The 24,755-nt window shown below is 39.9% G+C and overlaps 1 protein-coding gene across 5 annotated transcripts in view; it reads left to right on the top strand.

Moving 5' to 3' along the window:
• Positions 1-24,755, top strand: part of zdhhc3a (zinc finger DHHC-type palmitoyltransferase 3a) — a 65,743-nt gene that overhangs the window by 6,660 nt on the left and 34,328 nt on the right. For 3 of the 5 annotated variants that reach the window (XM_051935674.1, XM_051935673.1, XM_028817860.2), the window contains exon 2: positions 24,643-24,692. The exons of the other annotated variants lie outside the window; for them this stretch is intronic. The gene's annotated coding sequence lies outside the window, so the exon portion shown is untranslated. The remainder of the gene's footprint in view (positions 1-24,642; positions 24,693-24,755) is intronic. 5 annotated transcript variants of the gene reach the window in all.

Genomic DNA, 24,755 nt, shown 5'->3' with positions numbered 1-24,755 from the left:
TGGTTTTGTCACAGTGTTGCACAGCTTCACCATGTGTGGTTTTTTTGTTAACTTCCTTATTTGCATGAAATGCCACCCTTTACTGGCAGCAGGCAGTCACCTAAACAGGAATGTGCTCATAACCAGAGCAACTAATGCCTGGGATTAATAACATTTATTATTTCAAGCATACCTCTGAAATGCAGAAAGCATGATTTCCAAAATCAAAACATTTGCCACTTCAAAGTGCATTTTTTCAGTGACTTTCAAGCAATTTTTTTCCTCAACATTTGCACCAATGTCCCATAGACCCTGTTTTAAACCACAAGTCACAACAGTTTTGTTTAATTTAAAAAAACATTCTCCAGTGTAGATTGAATTCTTAATGTATGCCAGGATTCCTCCCCAGCCCTTTTTGTTCATTTCACCACAAATGTCATGCCAGCATTAACGCCAGTAATAGCAGCAGCAGAGTACAGTGAATGTCCAACCAACAACGTGCAACACATCACTACTCTCTGGCACCAAGATAGGTGATGATATACTGTACTTAATTAATTTAGTGTTTTATTTGTTCCAAAGAGAAATTCAGCACTTAGAGAAGCTTCTTCTAGAAATATAATAGCAAACAACAACAGACTCCCCTCAAACACATCCAAGAATTACATTTAAACAGAGGGGAAAAACACTTGTTAATTGGCTAAAGATAAAAGAGCAGTCGCCATGATGCCATGACGTTCCCTTAGTTACAGAGGAGCCTCAGTTGAGTTTGTTGACAGACATCTGCTGAATAATTCATTGTCTAAAAGGACTTAATTGCTTGTGTGTCATAGAGGAATGTTTGGCATTGTTCATAACAGCCATCAGTTTTGTCTTTATTCTTTCATCTGCTCCTCTCTTTCATAATCAAGCCTTCCTTCATAATAAGTTCATTGATTTGGTGGGCCTCTCTTTGAAGGGATGTTACTAGCCCACCACACTAAATCACACTGGCTTTAAAGGATGTCATTTCCCACCTTAAAGGAATGCAGTCCCAGAGATAAAGGAAAAAGTCTTCTGTGCCCTATCTTCACTGGTTCCTCAGTGTTACTAAATGAGTCCATCTTGTCAGTGAAGTGTCTGTAACAGTGCACCATCTCTACATGCACTTACCTGAATAGTGAAAAGGCTCTTTGGGGCAGTGGTAGTCAGTCATCAGTTCCATTGTTCTTCTGGTGTTGAGTTGCAGACAGTGTTCTCCACTTGAGTCCTGTACTCTGTCTCATCCCACTCATCAGTACAACCCATGGACAATTAATACAGATGACATGGCCAGGTGTTACATTTATAGTACAGGGTGAGGAGAAAAGGAGACAGGACTGTTTCTTGTGATGCCCCCATGTTGCTCCTGTCCACCTTAGAGACACAGTCCTGGAGCTTCACAAACTGTAGTGTCAGACAGATAATCCATTATTGAGGACTCCATAGGCTCATCCATCTGTGTATCCCTGTGCTTGCTCCTTAACAATGATGGCTGTATGGTGCTTAAGGCAATAGGAAAGTTAAAAGAACGGCAAATACCTGCTTTGTCCAGCCTTGTGGAACAAATGAATAATTACATCTTCCACTCCAGTCTCTATCCAGTAGTCAGACCGCAGTGATTCCAAGTGGTCTTTCATAAGAGAACCCGTATAGCCCAGGACCGTACTCTTGAAGGTCTTCATAATCTGGGCCGTAAGGCCCACTGCTCTATTGTCATTATTTGAACACTCACCAGACTTCTTTGAAACTGGAGGAGTACAGATGGTTTCCCCAGCAGCAGTACCACCTGGTGCCTTAGTGACAGACCAAGCAGGTAACAGAGGTTACCACAAAGTTGGTCCTCACAGGCCTTAAGTACCCAGACAAACTCCATGTGGTCCCATGTCTTTTCAGCTGTCTCCTCCCTTGGTCGTCAGTTATGAACATTCTATATTGATGGACAGAGATGATCTTATCACTGGCCATACCCGTTGAAATGGCAGAAATGAAATATGAACAAGGAATTGTTGACGTAGTAGAGGTGGTGTGGAGTGACTGGCTATTGGAAGGGGTAGAGGTTAGGAGCAAAAAGCTATTAAATAAACTGGTTCACTATAACACAAATGTAAGATTGGACTGGAAGGCGCCTCTAAAACCCTGCAACAAGTCCAAAGAGCAGAATGTCTAATTAAAAGACACAACCCATTGCCCTTTCAAACAGACAGAGCCACAGCCCTTCAAATCAAACTCTCCTGACTATCCAGGATTGTGTGGACCAAACTGTTACTGGGGGCACAGTAGCTGACAAACACGGATTCATATTCTTTTGTTTTGTTAAGTAGCAACACTTTCACTTTGTGGCCCCTTTGTAATTTAAGAATATCTGCTCCCTGTTGCCCTACATGTGCTGTCAGCACCTTTTCTCTGTTTAATCATGTGTAAACGTCTCTTCACTGGCGCACCCTCTCTCGTGAGCGCATTCCTGTAAAGTCTGCTTCTCAGACACCCTCATCGTTTTTGTGGTTTCTTTCTCACCTTCTGTCCAGTTTTATACTGGCCATCTTGGAAAGTGACTCCCTCGGCATGTCTCATTCCTTTATTCCTTCCCCGAGCGTCATGTCAACAAAGCCAAACTGACCAATCAGATTGCTCAGAGGAACTGGGCACACAGACCTTAGTGGTTTATTATATGGTAGATTGTTTTGTGTTAAACTTGGCACCTAATTATTTGTACAGGGTCTACACTGTACATGCATATTGAATTTTGTACTGCTTACTTAACTATTCACAGTAACAGACATTTTAAACAAGGGTGCCCACACTTTTGTATGTCACTTATTATTCATTTACTCTTATGTAACAAGACCTTCACAAAGACTTCTTTTGGTCTTCATAACACTTCTGAAATGTCGGTAGATGAATTAGTTATTCATCTCTCTGCAGTGTGGCGTATTGACATGATGGCAACGTGACTCGTTAATAAGAAGGATTCACAGGTCTTATACTAAATATATCCTGTCAAGAGAAACGAGTCTCAGTTAAGCCACCTCAGACCACTCCAAAGTGAAGCTGCAGAGACGAATAAACACTTCACTGCTGCTATGGTGTTATGAAGACCCTGAGAAGTGTTTGTTAAGGTCTTGTTGCATAAGAGTAAATGAAGAATGGATGCTTTCTTACAGTAACTAAACTGAAGTGGTACTAATTTTTTGTTTACCTTAAAGACTTCAGTTTGACACTTCTGTTCCTGACCTGTTTGCGTTTCTTCTGATTCTGTTCTGCTTTGGCTGTTCTCTAAATGTGCATCCATCTGTAGCTCATCTCTTCTTTCTTTTTTCCTCTCCATCCTCATAATCACTTGTCGCCTGATGCGCCACTATTTCAAAGTTTATCAGGCGTAGTAATGGTGAAGGCAGACCTTCTGTTTCTTGTACCACAGATGCCCTCCTTCTCTTCTATCTACTGTTCCTGTGTCTTATGTACAGTATACTGTATGTTGTAGTAAGGCAGGTTCTCTCTTTTCAGATTGCTGAACTTCTTAAGAAAAAACTTTGCAGTTATTCAGTTCATTGTCAAATGTTCTAATTTTACCCAATAGCCAATCGTTTTCTGTAATATTATTTCAAAATTGTTAATTTAATATTTTTATGTCAGAAAAAAAACTAAAGAGGTTGTGGTTGGGTGCTGCTTTCTAGAGTTACCTTTTGCGGCAGTAAAAACATTAAATTGTCACAGGTAAGAATGTCCCAGCTTTGCACACTGTCTGTGTGTGATTTGTGGCCCCTTTTTCCAGGCAAAGTTGCTCCAGGTCAGTCATTTATTCAAGACCACATTTGGCCATTCCAAGACCACAACTAGTTGAGAGCAAGTCAAGATGATCATGAAACCAAGTCAGGACTGAAAAAGGAATAGAAATTGTAGTCCTCTTGAAGACCAAGCCATACCTGAAATCCAGCTGGTTCCAGGCCGGGTTTGCTTATTCTCTGAATGGAGTCATTTGAGACTTGGATATACAATACCCCTGCAGATTCACTTTGGACAATGAGTTTAATCATGGAAAGTGACCACATGGCAGTGAACAAGCAGATCCTACCCCAAAGCTAAAATGTTAACCTACTCAATTACAGAAACTAATCAGCATACAGTAATGAGTGTTGAGCATTTTTACAGAGAAATGTGTGAGAGTAAATGTGTTTGTGTTTTTTCTTTTTCAGACTGTTATGTTGTGTTTTTCTTTGTAATGATCAAAAACACGTTCAGTGAAACAACAGTGTAGGATCGGATTAGGCCATGTTATATATTTAAACATTTGGCTTTTCATCGGGCATTGCATTCGACATTCTCTCTGCAGCACTATGTGGCCCCCACCTTATGGAGGGTGTTGTGTTGCATTAGTAAAAGTCACATTAAGATGAACTGAAATTTCACATTTTCTTAGACTACTTATCATCAGATTAAAGTATAACATACCATCAGACCCTCGTTTTATTTGCAGCGTATGGTGTACCAGTAACCTTCTTCATGCTGTTAAATAAGCTACAAAGATTAAACTCTGCACAGCGCCTCACCTGTGTTAGCACATTAAGTAACACATTAGTCACTTACAATTCTAAAATAGCATAAGCACAACTTTCTCAAAGAATTTAGCTTCTCAAAGAACTTGGTACTGGATCTATTTAGACAGTAGTAGCTGATTTTTTAAAAATAATTCTTGTAAATAATTCAGCTATTACATTCTACCTACAGAGAAAAGTTAATAAAATATATAATTGTTTTATGAACATCTTTAACCTAAAATATTGATAGCCCTCAGTGTTTATAAGAGGACATTTCTTACTCAAAGTGTATATACCTTTTGGTCATTTGATTTTAATTTTCAAATATTATATGCAGTTAGGTCCATAAATATTTGGACAGAGACAACTTTTTTCTCATTTTGGTTCTGTACATGACCACAATGAATTTGAAATGAAACAACTCCGATGCAGTTGAAGTGCAGACGTTCAGCTTTAATTCAGTGGGTGAACAAAACGATTGCATAAAAATGTGAGGCAACTAAAGCATTTTTTTTCCCACACAATCCCTTCATTTCAGGGGCTCAAAAGTAATTGGACAATTGACTAAAAGGCGCTTTCATGGTGTGATAAACGCTATATAGTGCCCAACCCAGCACAGACTGACGCAGAGGCACATACTAAAAATTTAGAGGCACATACTAAACTGTTCCAGATTTGAGGTGCATAACAGCACAAGGCCGCCTCACCACTTCTTTTAAGTTTAGCTCTTGGAATTCTAAGCAGACACTCATTTGAAGGTCTAAGGTTACGATTTGGAGTGTAAGGTGTCAGACATTCCGAAATATAAGATGGAGCGAGATTATTGAAGGCTTTATAAACCATAAGCAGTATTTTAAAGTCAATTTTGAATGACACAGGTAACCAGTGTAATGACATCAAAACTGGAGAGAGGTGCTCAGATTTTCTTTTCCTAGTTAGGATTCTAGCAGCTGCATTCTGCAGGGTGCATTTAATACACTGCTGCATTTAAGCCAGGGTGCCACACTCCAACTAGAGGCATCATCATCATCATCAGAAATATATAAAAAGAAAACGATTTAACAGGAACGGTGCAAGCCTTGGACACCTGGCTCGCCACAGCTGTAAGCCCTTTGGACTGCACTAATAATCTGAAAATGTGCCATTGGGTTGCTGATGACTGGCACACACAAAATCCTTTAACAGGACATGCTGCTTAAAGTCCTGCCAATAGCCAGCTATATGCACGTGGAAATGAGGAGTCGCAGGTGAAGCAGGGGTTTGTTTGAATTGAAAATGTCATCCAAAACTTTGTGTCCAGTAATTTAGCCACCCCTGTGAGTATGTAAGTTCTATTCGTACTCATAAACTGAAATGTGAAATAAGCCCTTACACACGTAATACATAAATAAAATCTTTTCTGTGAGAAAAATCCTTATTGTCTCTGTTATTTTAAAATGAAATAGCTATTCATTGATCAAAGTGAGTCATAAATTGATTGATTTGGAAAAATGTGATCAAAACTTTCATGTCCACAGTGATATGTATTCCAAAAGTCATTGACTAAAATATATAGCAAGATATCTGCTTTAACAGCATCAGCATATTTTAAGGAAAGTGATGATAATTTACAGTAATAAATGTTTATTTGGCGATTTTGGCTCAAATCAGTATACCTCAGCCTGTTATATAGTGCCTTTCACTCTAGCTCTATATCCCTCCCACCCTGTCGATCAGTGGCATTGTTTGTCCTGTGAGTCTGTGTTTTTGCTTTGTGTGTTTTTACTGCTGTAGGCATCTAATTTTCCCCGTGGGATTCATAACATTTATCTGATGTAGTCTAATTAATTGATGATAATGAAAACCAGCATGCCAGTATGGTACTGTAGGATGAGTTCTCTATGGAATTGTTTGTATAGCCCCATATTGTGTACAATTATCCGGGATGAGAATTTTATGGGGAAGTTTCACATACTGATAACATGAATGTTCCTCTTTCTATTCCAGTAGTTTTGGATTATCAAAGTGCTGCAGCTTTTTAACAAAGTGGAAAGCAATGTAGCAGTAGGGGGCGCTAGTGCTCCCTTGAACCCTCAGATACCACTCCAAACACTGGGTAAAACTCCAATACTTATTTATTTTATAATTATAATGTGCACAAGGCACCCTCCACTCCACACTACTCATACAAATCAATAACCAATACAATAAACCAATCCTCCTCTCCCAGACACGTTGCCACCCTTCCACCCAGCTCAGCTCACTCGTCTTACAGTCCCTGACACGGAAGTAGTTCCATCCCAACAATCCATAAGTCCTCATCACTTCCGGGTCAGATTAAAAGTCCTTTTCTTCAACCCGGAAGCACGTCATTCCTTCCGATCATGTGATCATGACGCACTTCCGGGTTATAGGGTACGTAGCACTCTGTGAGCCTCCCTACAGCGGCTCCTGGTGGTCCCCATGGTATCCAGCAGGGTTGTTTATAAAAACTCCAATGTCCATCATGCCCTGCTGGAATTTGGGGACCATCCCTGCTGCTGGGAGGGCATCTGGCGGCCTGGAGGTGTGGACTGGAATATTTAGCCATCCGTCCCTCACAGCAGTCAGTGGTCTCCTGTTTGTCTTTTACAGTAGCATCCTTGTCTGCACAAAGGAATTGTTACTGTTTTGTAACCTTAATTTTTCTGATTACCATTGTTTGTTTGCATGCGTTTGTTAGGATGTGTGTTTACTGTCTTGAGAACTGAGTGATGTGTGCTGTTATTATTTGGTGTTCTTTTTTCTGGTATAGTAAAATGACATAATTGGTCCTCATTTTCTAAATCTGCATTTGTGCTAAGAAACCATTCACAGTGTTCATTATGAAGAGCGCTGGAGCAGTCTTTGTTTCAATCATTCACCTCTTTTTGTCAGATGTTAGTTTGGATACGTAAATAGTACTTTATTTGTCCCAAGGGGAAATTCAGCTCTTACAGGAGTTCAGGAAATAGATATAACAAAAAAAGAAAATAAACCACTCCTGAAGACAACACATCATTGTGTAATTTATGATTAGCTTAAGTGGAAAATCAACTGTGTAGCAACATCTTATTCCGTGACTGGCCCTTTTCTTTTACAGTGAGCGCCTGGATTTTGTGCTGATATCAGATTGTGCACATGTGCCTCATTTCTCAGAAGCTGAAGTGAATGAATCACTTCCTAATTGATGGAGCAAGAGCTCAGTGTGACTGTTTGGACCATCGTCACATTATTGTCATCCTGTCACATAGCTGGAGTAAGGAAAGCCCACAATCCACCTAATTCTTCATACCTTCTGATCTTGAAGTAAACAGTTCCTGCTCCACAGTATGGTGGTTTGTTGATGCCATCATTGACATCCGTGTTGCTCCTCCCATTTCCATGAGCGTCTTTCTTTTGCAGTGATTAAAGAATCATTTTTTTAACCCATTAGATCTCAGTTTGAATTCTGTATCAGTCGTTATTTGTCACTGTACCTTTTAATCAATAGCTGTTAAATTTTATTAATTTATATAAGAAAACAAATGAGTGCATGGGGAGGTGCATGCTGTAGATGGCCTAAGAAATTTTTAAAGCAGTGGCAAACAGTGTGGTGTAGTGGTTAAGGCTTTGGACTTCAAATCCTGAGCTTGTGAGTTGAAATCCCACCACTGACACTGTGTGACCCTGAGCAAATCACTTCACCCGCCTGGGCTCCAACTGGAAACACAAATGAAGTGGAACCATCTGTATCATAAATGTTGTAACTAACCTCGGATAAAGGCGTCAGCCAAATAAGTCAATGTAAATGGCATAAATAGTCAAACAGGACACTTATTAGGGCCGCTACATTGGTTCAGGAAATGTGTTTATCCTTTATTTGTCCAAATCAGGGTACTGTAATTAAGGGTTGAGGAGATGGTAAAAGTCCAATTTACAGTGTGACTTGAAAGTGATTATTTTTGCAAGTGTATAGCTCATATCAGCTCTTCTAGTATGAATTTGTCTTGTTGTGTTAATATTTTTGATGATAGCCTTTCCAAAGAGTTGAATAGGTAATAGTTTATTCTAGGGATGCACCGATACCGAAACGGGTATCTGGTATCGGCCTCGATACCACATTTTCTAAAGTACTCGTACTCGTTAAAAGTCCCCCGATACCGGGGACCGATACGACGGTCTGAGAAATGTCTATGTTTGAGCGGCGTGTAAGGGGTTAATCACAGGCGCCGAGTGCCCGCCCCCAGGCCCCGGCTGCAGCTCAGAGCGGGGAGAAGGTGAGGCGAGACATGTCAGCCATGTGGAACTATTTCAAAGTGAATGAAGACGACAAAACAAAGGTGGACTGCAAATTGTGCTCAGCGAAATTGTCCAGAGGAGGCTCAAAAGGTAGCGCATTTAACACAAGTAATTTAATCAAGCACCTCAAATCCCAACACGACAATGAGTATAAAGAGTTTACCCACGCTTCTAAACCAACACAACCCACGCTGCAGCAAACTCTTGCAAGACGAGAGAAAATGTCCAGAGACAATCCACGTGCTGTGAAAATAACACAGGCAATTATCGAGTACATTGCATTGAGTGACCAGCCACTCTCGGAGGTAGAAAATGTGGGATTCCTGCATCTCCTCCATGTTCTGGAGCCCAGATATGATATCCCAAGCCGCCGCTACATGACTGACACGGAGCTGCCTAAACTACACGACTCCATGAAAAAACATATCCACAGCCTACTGCAAGCCTCCTCTGCGTTTAGTTTCACCACGGATATTTGGACAAGCAGTGTTAGCCCCGTGTCGCTAATTAGCCTAACCTCCCAGTGGATAGACGAGAGTTTCTTGTTTTTTTTTGTTAAGTTATATGACTAAAGCTGTTACCTGTAAATTTAAATCATGTTTTTATTAAGTACTCGGTATCGACGAGTACTCGGTATCGACGAGTACTGAAATGCAAGTACTCGTACTCGTTTTCCAAAAAAGTGGTATCGGTGCATCCCTAGTTTATTCTTATTTGACAGCAGCTGGAGGTGTTGGTCTATTCAGTGACTCAAGTCCTCATTCAAAGTAGCCTCAGAGCCACTGGTTGAACTTGCATTCTCTGCTTTTGGTCGAGTTACAGCTGTTTCATTCACCACATTCAGAGTACCCCGAGTTGATGCTTGTGTTGAATTGCCTTGAATAAAAGGTGGACCTCCAGCAGATAAATGAAGCCGGTTACAAAGGAGACTGTTGTGGTGCGACAGTAGTAGTGACAGACACTTTCTTCAAAGTTGTAGCACTTTAGTGAGTGTCACAGAGTGGCTGGCAGCAAGCCGGCTGATAATTCACTAGGAGCCGTGTAAAGAAGATTTCTAGTATAAAAGAGGGATTGGCATCAGGGCGTCTAAACCTTTTAAGATTTTAATATAGCTGGGCATGTATTGTAGATGGTAAGTCCCAGGATTAAAACGTTTGAAAAAGGTGTCCTGATAAAATTGTTATTTTTTCTTGACTCTTTCTAAAGGTTTCACCCTCTGCCTTATGGCTGGCCTACTTTAGAGGCTCATAAGGCTGCTGTTTGTCATTCTGTGTGTGCATAAATAAATAAAGATGTACAACTCAGAAGATGGTTCTGCACACTTGCCTTGGCATTTCATCACTGAATTTGCTATTTCATTGCAGCTGTGTGAAATGAATGCTGCCGGGCAATTTGCTGAGCTTGGAAAAAAGCCACCTCTGTTTTTGCTTTGCAGTGGTTTTTTAGAGCCATCTCATGAGGAAAAACAGCATTATGTTGTTTCAATTGATGCATGATTCAATTTGGATTCTGTGTAATGTAAAAATCCAGAATGCTTTGCATCATTGATATAATGTGTGTGTGTGCGCGTGTACAGTATATACTGTACATCCACACACATACATATATCAAATATTTAAATAATAAACGATGAATAATTAATTTCAAGTAGTAATAGCCATTAGCAACTTTAGTAATGTCTCTGCTATATTTTTAAATCATTTTAGTGGCATATTGATATCAAAGAATCAATTTCTATCCAAAACAGGAACAATTCTGGGGTATTCAAAAGTTTTGAGTGAGTGTGTGTGTGTGTGTGTATACATATATACATACATACACCTGTATAGACAGATTCTGAATCAAGTCAATAGTTATACTCACTGGCCACGTTATTAGGTACACATGTCCACCAGCTTGTCAGCGCAAATATCTTATCAGCCAATCGCATGGCAGCAACTTAGTGCATGTAGGCATTGTCAAGATGACCGAAAGGTGATTTGAGTGACTTTGAACATGGCATGGGTGTTGGCGCTAGGCGGGGAATTCTGGGAATTTCACTCATGACCATCTCAAGGGTTTACAGAGAGTGGTCTGAAAAAGAAAAAATATCCAGTGAACAGGACTTCTGTGGGCGAAAATGTCTTGTTGAAGGCTGAGGTCAGAGGAGAATGGCCAGACTGGTTTGAGGCGTGCAGAAGAGTACCTCTGAATGCACAACAGGTTGAACCTTCAAGCAGATGGCTACAGCAGCAGCAGGCGACACCGGGTGCCACTCCTGTCAACTAAGAACAGACAACTTGGGCTACAATTCACAGAGGCTAAAAAAACATCCATATTACTAACCGAGAATGCTAAACCGGATGATGGACGCAGGCACATCCGGCCGTAGCTGCAAAAAGACGTACTGCGCCGGCGCAACAAACAGTCCGCGAGAGTCGGCTGAGGACCCGAGAAAGGCGGACAAAAGAGGGCGAGAGAGGCGGATGAGGGTCCGCGAGAGATGCAGGCGCAAAAAGAGTCCGACAAGAGCACAGAAAACAGGAGTGAGCACATACAGAAAGGAGTCACAAAAATGAGGCTCAACAAGCACCAAAATAAGGAAAAAAAACATTACAGAGTACTCAAACGAGGGGAAAGCACGAAACACATTGCACACGAAACTAAACACACCAAAAAAAAAGAACAGACGAGCGCACAATAGCAAGGCACGACCATACCCCCGCCACCCTACAGGCACGGGACAGGACACACACCAAGAGGGGGATTCAACAAGCCCATGGAAGACCAAAAAAAAGAACACAAAACCACCCCACAGACCCTACAAGCAAGGGACGGGACACACACAAAGAGGGGGATTCAAACAAGACACAGGAACACAAAAAGAAACAAAACGCTCGCGCAACAACGATCCCCCCCCACACATCCATAAGAAAAAATGTCTCGACTCCAAAAACGCAAAGCTCAACTAAAGCTTCTAACTAACGATGTACCTAAAAGTAAAAACTTTATGAACTGCATTAGATCCTACAATAGTTCATTTGCTTTTGCATATACCGGAGTAAATATCAGGCCACCAAAAGGCAATGGCCCATACTGCTTTCGCATATGTGCACAAATACTGCATCGCATTGGAACAGTGCACCCTGAAACAAATCAACAACGCAAATATGCACAAATCTACATCCTAGATCCACATGACGCAAACTATCAATCAAAGTGCTGCATCGCAACAGGCACGGATTCAAAACGAAACACCTCCCGTCTCAGACATACGTTAATGGCAGCGAAGGCTACAACGGGCGTCTCACACAGCACAGGCAAATCGATTACAGCTCCAAAACAACACGTCCCAAATACTACACATGCAACAACGCGCCTCTCAAACGGCACAAGCAAAACATACCCCGGAAAAATTCATTCGGATTAATGAATGTCATTTGCAATCATTGTCATTCAGTTCACTTCCCTGAAGAAACAACTGGCAATACAAGTTATACATTTACACGTTCTTGTCAAAAGGGTCAAATTAGACTGCCTTCTTTACATTCATATACTGAATATCTACAGAAGCTTATAACTGACGATGTACCTGAAAGTTAAATCTTTATCAACTGCATTAGATCCTACAAATCGGTATCCACTATGAACATTAACGGTGGCACTGCACGTGACATCCGTCTTGAAAAAATGTTGTTTATTGATGAATGTTCAATGACATGAAGTCACTTACTCAACACCATTCATAAACTTCTACAAACGTTTATGAATAATAATATTCGATTTGGAGGAAAGGTACTTTTATGAGGAGGAGATTTTAGACAGTGATTAGCTATTCTTCCAGATGCCATGCACTCAGCTATTGTTCAGTGCACCTTAAAATACGCAGACAATTGGCATTGCTTTCAAAAGATACAGTTAGTAAAAAAGATACGATGTCCAGAAACAGATCATAACAATTACTTATTACAACTGGGAGATGGTACACTCACCAATACAGATGGACTTCAGGCACATATTATTACAATTCCTCAAGCCTTTATCTGCGACGACTTAGTTACAGAGACATTTGGAACAGCAATCTCATTAGACCAAATGCCCCTTTTAACACAACGCACTATATTATGTCCAAAAAATATTAATGTGGAAAACATAAATACCCAAGTCATTGCATTACTTCCTGGAGAGACACAACTCTTTCTAAGCTCTGACAAACTTGACTCTGATCACAACAATAACCATCTTAAATGACCTTACAAGTTCTGAGCTGGAATTACCTTTTACACTTAAACGGCGTGTACAAAGAAATTTTCAAATAAACCTTTACACTGTGCCACACACTTTATTGTTTGCTTTCTATTTGCATCATCTACACTGTCACACTATTCTATATCTCATTCATACATCACGCTCTTTGTCATTCCCAACACCAGGGGTTGGCGAGCGAAGCCCACCCCACAGACCCTACAAGCAACGGACGGGACACACACAAAGAGGGGGATTCAAACAAGACACAGGAACACAAAAAGAAAGAAGACGCTCGCGCAACAACAATCCTCACCACCCCCCACCCCACACACACACACACATCCATAAGAAGTGACACCCAAAGCCACATATTCTAAAGTGAACGTCAACACCTTCACACTAGACAGCATAGGTGTCAGCATAGGTGGATCTCCTTACAATAAAGCACTATTAACCGTTCAACTGCAGAAAAGGAAACATATTAACAGTGACTGCGATCCTCCGGAGTGGCAGCAAATCTGTTAATAAATGGTCGTACATGTCACTCAATATTCAAAATACCGGTCCCAATCACAGAGACATCAGTATCCACTATGAACATTCACAGTAGCAATGCCCGAGACATCCGTCTTGCAAAACTGATAATTATTGATGAATGTACAATGGCATCCAGTCACTTACTCAACACCATTGATAAACTTCTACAAACGTTGATGAATAATAATATTCCCTTTGGAGGAAAAGTTCTTTTATTAGGAGGAGATTTTAGACAATGCTTAGCTATTGTTCCACATGCCATGCGCTCAGCTATTGTTCAGTCCACCTTAAAATACGCAGACAATTGGCATTGCTTTAAAACAATACAGTTGGTACAAAACATGCGATGTCCAGATCCAGAATATAACAGTTGGCTAATACAACTGGGAAATGGTACACTCACAAATACAGATGGACTTCACCCAGATATTATTTCCATTCCACAATCCTTTATCTCAGACGACTTAGTAAAAGAGATATTTGGAACAGCAATCACATTAGACCAAATACCCCTGTTAACACAACGCACTATATTATGTCCAAAAAATATTAATGTTAATCACATTAATAACCAAGTCATTTCATTACTTCCTGGAGAGACACAGATCTTTCTAAGCTCAGACAAAGTTGACTCTGATGACGACAATGAACATATAAATTTCCCCTTAGAATATTTGAACACTATTAACCCTGCCGGATTACCACAACACGACCTTGCCCTTAAAAACGGAACAATAATCATGCTATTAAGAAACCTTAACACAAAACAGGGTTTATGCAATGGCAGACGGTTAGTCGTCAACACCATGACACGCAATGTTATTCAAGCGACAGTTCTTACAGGATCACATGCTAACAATACTGTTCTCATTCCTAGAATTGACCTTACGAGTTCTGACCTAGAATTACCTTTTACATTGAAACGCCGACAGTTCCCCATTAAACCTGCATTTGCCATGACCATCAACAAATCACAAGGACAAACCATGGACAAGGTTGGCATCTACCTCTCTGAACCCGTTTTTGGACATGGACAACTTTATGTTGCCTTCTCACGTGTTCGCCGTTCATCTGACGTTAAAGTTAAAATTATAAATAATCCATGCCAAGGAAGACTCATTCAAGGACAAGACACCATCTTTACTGCTAATGTTGTATACAAAGAAATATTCCAATAAAACATTAATATATGACAAACACTCTATTTGTTATTTCTATGGGCATCATCCAAAGCTGCACACTATTCTATATCTAATTCATACATCTGACTCTTTGTCATGTCCCAACGCCAGGGGTTGGCGAGCGAAGCGAGCAGGGGGCGGAGCCCCCTAGTTGGATAATAAAAGACTGGAAAAACATTGCCTGGTCTGATGAGTCTCGATTTCTGCTGTGACATTCGTATGGTAGGGTCAGAATTTGTCATTAATAACCTGAAAGCATGGATCCATCTGACTAATATTAGCAGTTCAGGCTGCTGGTTTAATGGTGTGGAGGATATTTTCATGGCACATTTTGGACCCCTTAGTACCAACTGAACATCGTTTAAACTCCACAGCCTACCTCAGTATTGTTGCTGACCACGTCCACCCCTTTATGAGTGCAGTGTACCCATCTTCTGATGGCTCCTTTCAGCAGGAAAACGTGCCATGTCACAAAGCCCAAATCATCTCAGACTGGTTTCTTGAACATGTCGATGAATTCTCTGTCCTCAAATGGCCTCCACAGTAATCACATCTCAATCCAACAGAGCACCCTTGGGATGTGGTGGGACAGGAGATTTGCATCATGGATGTGCAGCCAACAAATCTGCAGGAACTGTGTGATGCTGTCATGTCACAATGGACCAAAATCCCTGAGGAATGTTTTCCAGCACCTTGTTGAATCAATGCCACCAAGAATTAATGACAGTTGTGAAGGCGGAAGGGAGTCCAACGAGGTACTAGCAATGTGCACCTAATAAAGTGACTGGTGAGGGTAATCTAACCCTAAATTTTTGGAAAGCTTTTGAAAATGATTTTGTTTTGTGGGAAGATAAAACCATAAGGGGACAGGTAAAAATTTCACAGGTAATAAGTTAAAAAGAGAGACATTTCTTGATGAACAGATTTACTATTATCCAGCATCATGCTGTGTAACTGCTTCTAATGTAGCAGCAACTAAGATCATCCAGCATCGACTTTATATGAGCAGGGGACCCTGACCAGATGCTACAACATTTTGGTGGTCCTTAGCTTAAAAGTTTGGGAACCCCTGTTCTAAATCATCATCTTGACCAATCTGATCATCTTCATGGAACGCAGTTGTTGAGCACCATTAGCCGTTCTCCCACCGTGTGCCAGGAGGTGCTACTGAAGCTCCACTGCCATCATATTTTCCGCCGTTTCCCATTGTGCCTATCTTCACACTTGACATTAATAATTGACATATTGTCATCAAGATAATATTTTTTACATTATTATTACTACTACTACTACTACTACACTGGACAACGGAAAAAATATTTCCTGGACCAAAGTAGCTCCTGAGCATGACTGTGAAAATTAGATTTTTTTTTTTTTTTTAGCTCAAGTTTTTGAGATACAGAGAAATATCATCTGAGAGTGACATGTTTGTGACATGAGGGATATTTTCTTTTTCCCTGTCAGTCTGACTGCTCAAGAGGACATGCTTCACTCTCCTACGTATCTGAATGTGCTCTACTGTATTCAGTGTGTTGTGGCTCCTCTAATGTCATGAGCAGTTTCTGAAGCTGCATGACTTTTTTATTCAATATGCCACAGATGTGACTGTTTTGGCTGTGTTTGTGGTTAGGTGACATTTGTCCAAATAGATAGATAGATAGATAGATAAAGTATCTATCTATCTATCTATCTATTTGTCTCACAAAAATGCTCAATAATTCCCTTAATACCCAAAACGTATTTATATTTTGGGTGTAAGAACTGAGATCCAGACCTGCCCTTGGCCCTTCATAATTATTGTAGTATTTGAGTAACAAATCTGTGCAGCTTCCTGATGTGAAAAGGACGCTCCATGCCATTGGCAGCCTGATGATTTGTAGAGAGCCATTGAATCGTGTAACACAATGTTATGTTTCTTTGGTGCCACCTATTTAGCAGGGAATATCAAAGACAAAAAAATAGGATTTAAATATGGAGTATTTGTTCAGGGTGTCTGTCTGAGCTCATTATGTGTTGTATGATATGAAAGAAAAGAAGCACAAACTTTAACTTTTTTTAAAAATTTTTATTTCCAGTTTTGCACTTTGACTCTCTGCCATATGTTGCTGTAGGAGAAAATGAAATTCCCCTTGGGTATCAATACAGTGGTCTCGGTTTATCTGTTGGTCCTTAAGCTTTTAACTGCTTATGTCTCCAAGCACTCATACTTGATTAGTACTCCATGCCAGTCACTTTTGTTTTAATCCTGTCCCTGATTTTATCATTGGCATTGCTGAAAAGGGAGCTCACTGGAGACGTTTCCTTCTTCCCCTTTGGTCCGTGTTACACTGCTGCAGTAGGACTGTACAATGCTTAAGCTTGAAAATAAAGCGTAGTTGCTTAGATATCCAGATGGTGAGTGGTGACGAATGTTGCTTTTGTCACAGAGGAGAGGAGAGGCACATCTGTGAAATGATTGAGCGCTGCCATGAAGTTCTAGCAAAGACTGTGGTGTTGATGACTTTGTCACCTGTGCCATTGCTTCAATTTCCTCTGTTTTTTGGACATAATCTATGAATTTAGTAGAGCATGATTGGATGTTTAACAAATTCCTAGTCTGCCTTATTTAAAATTCCCTTCTGCCACAGCTTAATACAATAATGTGTCAGTATGATGCAGAAAAATATTTAATCATACAACCTAGGAGCCTCCCTTAAGCTATCAAATCCAAAAATCTTCAACTTCCTGTTTTTGCTAATAATAATGACATGCACTTCTGCAGAGGGAAAGAGTTTGCTTCATTAATGCATGTCTGAAAACAAGAAGACTGGAAGTTTTAAACATGTTTTCCCCTGTGATGTATCAGTTGATTATCGTGAAGCACCAACAAGTGAACGTTAGGTTCTCCCCATGATGCACCAACATTTGAACATCGAGTGGTCCCCATGTAGTATCGACACATGAATGACAAGCACAGTTTCCAAACTGCTGTGCGGATGAGGGAGTGAGCAGCAGTTCCAAAGTGCTGTGCGGCACCCTCAAAAGAGGCCACCAAGACTCGGATATCAGTTTGTGCTAGCAGTTAAAGTACGTGTGCCATTGACCCACACCAGGCCCACAGAGTCTCAAGCTTTGTGACCAGCGTACAGGCAAATAGGCTGTCCCAAGTGGAGCCTTACATCGGCCCATGACTGTATTTGTAAATGAAACGACGCACCGCTGTATTCTTCAAAATTCTTGTTAACGCTGTGCTACTCAAATGAGTTTGATAGCAGCAGGTATTTTCACTCCCCCTGCTTCAAATCACACAGCACTCTAGACAGTAGCTTTAAAGGGGTCTGCTCACGTATTGCACACACTTCAGATACGAGCCCATACTCAAAGACGTTCCCTTTAAGATATGTCAATATGCTGACATCAAGCATGTTTCCTTTTGCATGTACTTTTGCAGTATTAAAGGTTTGACGTATTTATTATCTGTACACACGGATGACAAACATGAAGACGTTAATACACCAGTAGATACTCATATTTCTCATTTCGTTGTGTCGTGTAATATGCTTTACGCTTCACTGTATTCACAGGCTTTTCAGAGGCATCAGGAATGTCATCACAGGGCACAAAATGTAAAGTTAAAAACATTTTAATACGTAAAGCATTCGTCATGTTTGTTAAGTGTGCGTTAAATTCAATTCCAGCATTTTTCTCCACAGTAACAATCTGAGATGAAAAGCGCTGCCCATTATTTGCTCTTGTGTGTTGCTGCTGACATTTTTCCTGCCTTCATTTGCCGCTGTGCTCTTTGGTCGACGCTCTTTTTGTGTTCCTGCGTGGGTCGCTTCAGTGTCACTCTTTTTAATTGTAAGTCTGTAACTGACTCAAGCCTGACTTTTCATTATCATGCACTTAATAAGAATGAAGTATGGATCCCTCCAGGATAGGTTCTGCCACCACCTTAATTACGCTGAGCAGGTCTGAGAATGATACGATAATATCAGCCATCTCCCAAATACCAGATGTTTTTGTCCATGAGTTTGTGGATGGCCTATCTGCGTGTAGATTTGCTTATTCTCATAATTACGCTTCCTTTTGTGATCAGAATTTTATATTATCTTCGTTGGTTTCCAATACCTTGCCAGATATATTTCAGAAATCTGATATAATTTGGGGTTCCACAACAGTACAAGGGTTGAATTTTGCACAGATGTGGTCATGCATATACATCCTGTAAGTATGAATAAGAAAATGGGCAGAGCCCTGCAAGGAGAAGTAATGACATGACCCCACTCAGTGTTGGATTATACCACCATTGACCCTGTACATGTAGATCTAAGAATTAGGTTTTATACCAGAGCAGTGAACAAATTTAATATTTAGGAGTGACATTTCAGATAAATTGGTATTCAGGTGTCCTAACATGATACACAAAGCACATCTCAGAGCTTAATCCTTATGTCGGGCTCTTAACATTATTTAAAAAGGGAGTTAGTTGTAACTGAGATACTCAGTCAAGTCAAAGTCAAAGCGTACGTGATTGTCATCTCAACCATATACAAGTATACAGATAGACGAAATTGCAAAGCTCAGGGTCCACAGTGTAACAACATGAAGTGCAAATAATAAATTAAAAATAAAAATAGAATTTAAATTTAAAATTAAAACACAAGACAAGACATTGTGCAAAGACAAGACAAAGAAGTAGCAGCAATATTGACGTGTAGTATGCAATATGAACATTGATGCAATGTATGGTATTTGCAATCTTGATACATAAATATAGTCAATAGATATGTAATATAAATAAATTCTGTATTATCTATATTATCAGTGTATGATAATAGTTGTTTAAGACATGTGTAGACAATGACAGGTCAGAATGTTTCACAACAGAAGGATATCAAGAGTGTCAAAATCCTTAAAGGTCGGTATGAGATTTTCAGTTCTTTTCTACCTGCACACTCGTCTTTACTGGAAAGTGGCCTGCATGTATAAACTTATATGTGTGTGTGTGTATATGTGTATATGTATATGTGTATATGTATATGTATGTATGTATATATGTATGTATGTATATATGTATATGTATGTGTGTGTATATATATATATATATATATATATATATATATATATATATATATATAATGTATATGTGTGTATATGTGTGTGTATAATAAATATATATTACTTACAAGTGCTGGAGGCCTTGAGATGACACACCATTTCCCCCCCAGAGATAGTTTTGAACTACACCTGTGCAGTCACGCTTGATGGGATTCATTTTAAAAAGTACATCCTACAGTTGACAGGCCACAGCTTCACATGACACTTGCTGAGATTGCAATACGAAGATATGCTGTGTGTCTCGTAAAGAAGAATAAAGCTGGGATTCAAATTTCAGAGCACATTTATCATGCAGGTCCGTTGTCATCGTGCTTTATGTGTATAAAGATTTCATCCTCAAAGTGTTTACCTGAAACATGCAGTTGTGTTAAGTCAGGTGGGTTTAGTTGGACAGTGACTTGTTTCTGAAAGTGACTGCTTAACACAAACTTCAATTTTACATTCCCCAGGATGCCTTGGGTGTGGGGGCCAATTGGCCTAAGTCTTTAGAACTGAGTCTGACTTTGTTTAGAGCTTTGCATTTTAACTGACTGCGGACCCCCAGAGGTTCATTTCCTCCAGGGATTTTGACGCCTGCTCTTCCGATGTCAGCTGGCCATACCTCAACAGTAATACTGACATACTTGAATTGTTAGGATTGTTTTACATACATCTCTTTGAAATTGCTTTGTTTTGCTGTGCATTTAAAGTAATGTGTGTTTGTGTTTGTGCACATTATGTAATTTGTTTACCTGAGAACATCTTGCAGCGCTCTGAGCCTCTGTACAGTAAAGTCTATTCTGCAACAACAGATTGAATTGAGTTGACCTACAGAGTGTGCCATTCGCATGTATCCTTTCAAAATCACGCTCACACACACTGTGGTTCATGTGGCATGAACTGCAGGTGACATTCACTGCATTTGGGGGCAAAAGAAAACTTTCTGGGGGAAAACAAAAAAACAATTTTTGGAGCTTTTTAAATGTTGGGATTTTGAACCTGAATTACACCTTTTTTAAAGCATGTGGCATTGTCATTATATCATGTGGTGACTTGATATTCTGCTTCATATTTGCTTCTAATATATCATGCAACTGTTACATGTGTGTAAATGAGAGGGAGGTCAGTGGAATGGTAAGGATGAGAGGAGTAGAGTTGGCGAAGGTGGATGAGTTTAAATACATGGGATCAACAGTACAGAGTAATGGGGATTATGGGAGAGAGTTGAAGAAGAGAGTGCAGGCAGGGTGGAATGGGTGGAGAAGAGTGTTAGGAGTGATTTGTGACAGCCGGGTATCAGCAAGAGTGAAAGGGAAGGTCTACATGACGGTAGTGAGACCAGCTATGTTATATGGGTTGGAGACGGTGGCACAGGAGACAGAGCTGGAGGTGGCAGAGTTAAAGATGCTAAGATTTGTTGGGTGTGATGAGGATGGATAGGATTAGAAATGAGAACATTAGAGGGTCAGCTCAAGTTGGACAGTTGGGAGACAAAGTTAGAGAGGTGAGATTATGTTGGTTTGGTCATGTGCAGAGGAGAAATGCTGGGTATATTGGGAGAAGGATGCTAAGGATAGATCTGCCAGGGAAAAGGAAAAAAGGAAGGCCTAAGGGAAGGTTTATGGATGTGCTGAGAGAGGACATGCAGGTGATGAGTGTGACAGAACAAGATGATGAGGACAGAAAGATATGGAAGAAGATGATCCACTGTGGCAACCCCTAATGGGGAGCAGCCGAAAGAAGAAGAAGAAGAAAGTTAATTTGACCATTTTTGATGTTTGTAAATGCGTTTAATTTCTGCATTTTTGTCCTAGTATGGTTAGTCAGCAAGGTTCAAGAAAAACATTCATTTACAGAGCCTGAGGTTGAAAGCACAGGCTCTAGTCTTTGTGTTTTCTTTTGCTTACTGATGATCTGCAGGTACGTATGCCGTATGAACATGAAGTCTGCAGGTATTTCGACAGCAGAACTGCAGACTCTCACATGGAGATTCCAACTGTAAATAAAAGGCCTTACAACTAAGCTTTTTCTCATTTTGTCCTCTGAATTTCTTTTGTCAATTTAAAGACAATGGAAAAACAGGAGATGCAAACATAAACATAAAAGGCCCTACCAAAGCAGAAGGGCCCTTACCCTTTTATAAGGAATTAACTGGATATGTAAAAAGTACACAGTAAGCGAGAATTTGTACAATCGTGCTTAAATCAGTTTTAAAAAGTGCTCAGTTGCAAGAAGTGGAGGCTGAGTAGTTAAAGCACAGTAAGCCAGTAGGACAAGAAACAATTCAGTCATATGTTTACTCAGAGAACGTACTGTACACGCGCTTTTGTGTTCTGAATGCTGTCTTTATGTGTTGAGCTCTTCTTTCTCTTCAGGGCCGCCATTGTTTGGGTCAGATGCATTTGAATTTTCACTGTAGCTAAGTGTATCCATAGAAGAGGACAGTGCCATTTTCATTTCATATTTAATTTCTGAATGGATTTGTGTTGAGTTGATACGATGTTTGTTAACTATTGCTCAACAAAGCACCCTGCTTGTAACACGTTTGCTACCCTGTAAAGTCCTACTCTCTGCAGTTACCATCTGAATGACGTCTTTTGCGTGTGTTGACTTCCAAAGGCAGAATCAGGTTTTGTGCAGGCCGAGTGTTTTATGTGACACAATTGCGTTTTTCTGCATTTATGTGTTTAATTAGAGGCCCATGTTTGGTCCATTGTAATCTTCTTAATTTAGTTATTTGATTGTTTCTGCACTGAAGTTATTGAGTTTAGAATTTGATTCTGGTATGAGACTTGGTAAAGTAATTAATATTAGGTTGTGAAGCTCAATTCACAGCAGTTCAGGTCTCAAGAATTGCTCTGTGTGTGTGGCTGTGTGTGTGTGTCCATTTAATCACTTCTTTTTAACTTTGCTTTAACACAGAATTCAATTTTTTTGTGTGTGAATAAACTAAAAGCTTCATGAAGGTGACTAACAAATTTCTTTAATGTCTTTAAGAGAGCCGTTTTCTGACTAGGATTGTTTACTGCTTCTTTCAATGTTCTCAGCACTCACAGTTCTGGCCAACTGTGGATGTGTAACTCTAGTAAGACGTAAAGAACTGTGACAATGGCGTGGAAAGGCTTCTTGAAGAGAATATCACAGTTTGCTCCTTAATCATGGATGCTTTTAACTACTTGCACTACATCTTTGCCTGAAGAAGGGGCCCGAGTTGCCTCGAAAGCTTGCATATTGTAATCTTTTTAGTTAGCCAATAAAAGGTGTCATTTTACTTGGCTTTCCTCTGCATTCATAATGGCTAACACGGTACAACACCCTAGTACTACAACTACTTGCACTGAAACGGCAGGGTAAATTTTAAAGTCACTTTTTGGATAGCAGTAACCTGTTGTAGATGACATTCAACCGTAAGAAAGATTAGTTTGTAGCCGGGCCAGCTCTACAAAGTAATGTGATTACAGCGCTAGCCATGTGTTAGTGATCTGATAGCCATGATAAGTGGAGAGGTAAACCTGAGCTGCCAGCCGTTATGGAAAAGAATTGTTAGCCTGCCCCAAAGCCATCTGACACTTCTAGAATGCCTTATGGCAATAATGCCCCTTGTCGCTTACTTGAATACTTTTTCAGAGCCACCTGAAATTGTAATTTTGGTAGCCAAGCTGCTTTGAAAATAAATGGAAAACTGAAGATTTAACAGCAGATTTTTAAATTTTTTTAAAAATTTTATTATACTTTATTAATCCCGAAGGAAATTACTTGGTTTTTTCGCATACCCCTTGTGGTCAGAGCGCAGGGTCAGCCATTGTACAGCACCCCTGGAGCAATTGAAGGTTAAGGGCCTTGCTGAAGGGCCCAGCAGAGTAGCATTTCTTATGGCAGTGACGGGGATTCGAACGGGCAACCTTCGGGATACCAACGCAGATCCTTAGCCTCAGAGCCATAAATGTCAAAACTACACTGTATGCTGTCCTTCTGTATACACAGTCAGGCCGTGGAATTTGTGTTTTGAATGAGAAACATGTTGGGCAAATCCTCTTAGTGGATTTTATGTTTTGTTATAGGAGAGTTCTGAGGACCTCAGACATTGCAGGAAATAATAAAAGAAGGCCGCCCTAACACATCCATCATCTAGTCGGTGAGTGTTGGTCACACAGTGGGGGCACAAAGTGTGTTTGTTGGTCCCCTTCATTTTACTACTTGTTCCTACAATTTGAAAGCCTAACATTACACATGTTGGCGTTTGTCACATAATCTTGTCATCATCACCAGAAATCCTAAACTTATGGGTTCAGGGAGTTGATTTTTTTTTTATAAGAGCCTAAATGAGTTACCTCCCCACTCCAGTGTCCTTCATTTTTTTGCTAAATGATTACAAATTAAAATGTAATTAATACTTCCAGAAGGCGAAGAATAGTTTTTTTGTTTGTTTTTTTTCCCCCCAATCCAGAAAACTGTCTTCAAATCAATTATTTGCTGGTGTTTTTTAATAATATCTATCTTTGTGAATTTGTGGCTGCCATTTTGTTTTTACATTATGCTTTATTAAATAGACGTAGCTTAAAATTTGGTCATATGGATTGTTTGTAATAAGTAGCACAAATATAAGCATCGTGGAATTTTAAATTGGCAAAAATATGGAGAAAGTGTTTTTTTTTTTTGGCTTATCAGAATATGTAATGTCAGTATTGTAGTGTTATCTGCATTGATTTTAAAGGAATATTTCTTGAAATTGTCTATTTAGCTAGCAGGTGTATTAAAAATAACACCTTTAAATCTGTCCAGTATTCTTCTGTTTTTTCTTTCAGTACACCGTTCATGAAAAGCCCAAGAGTTTGGCTAAAGATACATTTTTAAAGTGAGTGTGGAACTTGTTATAGACAGGCTGTGTTTTTCTTTTTAATTTTAAATGTAATCTGTT

This window comes from Erpetoichthys calabaricus, chromosome 13, assembly GCF_900747795.2.
Source record: "Erpetoichthys calabaricus chromosome 13, fErpCal1.3, whole genome shotgun sequence".
In the NCBI taxonomy this organism is placed as follows: Eukaryota; Metazoa; Chordata; class Cladistia; order Polypteriformes; family Polypteridae; genus Erpetoichthys; species Erpetoichthys calabaricus.
This window is presented reverse-complemented; position numbering and strand designations above follow the sequence as displayed.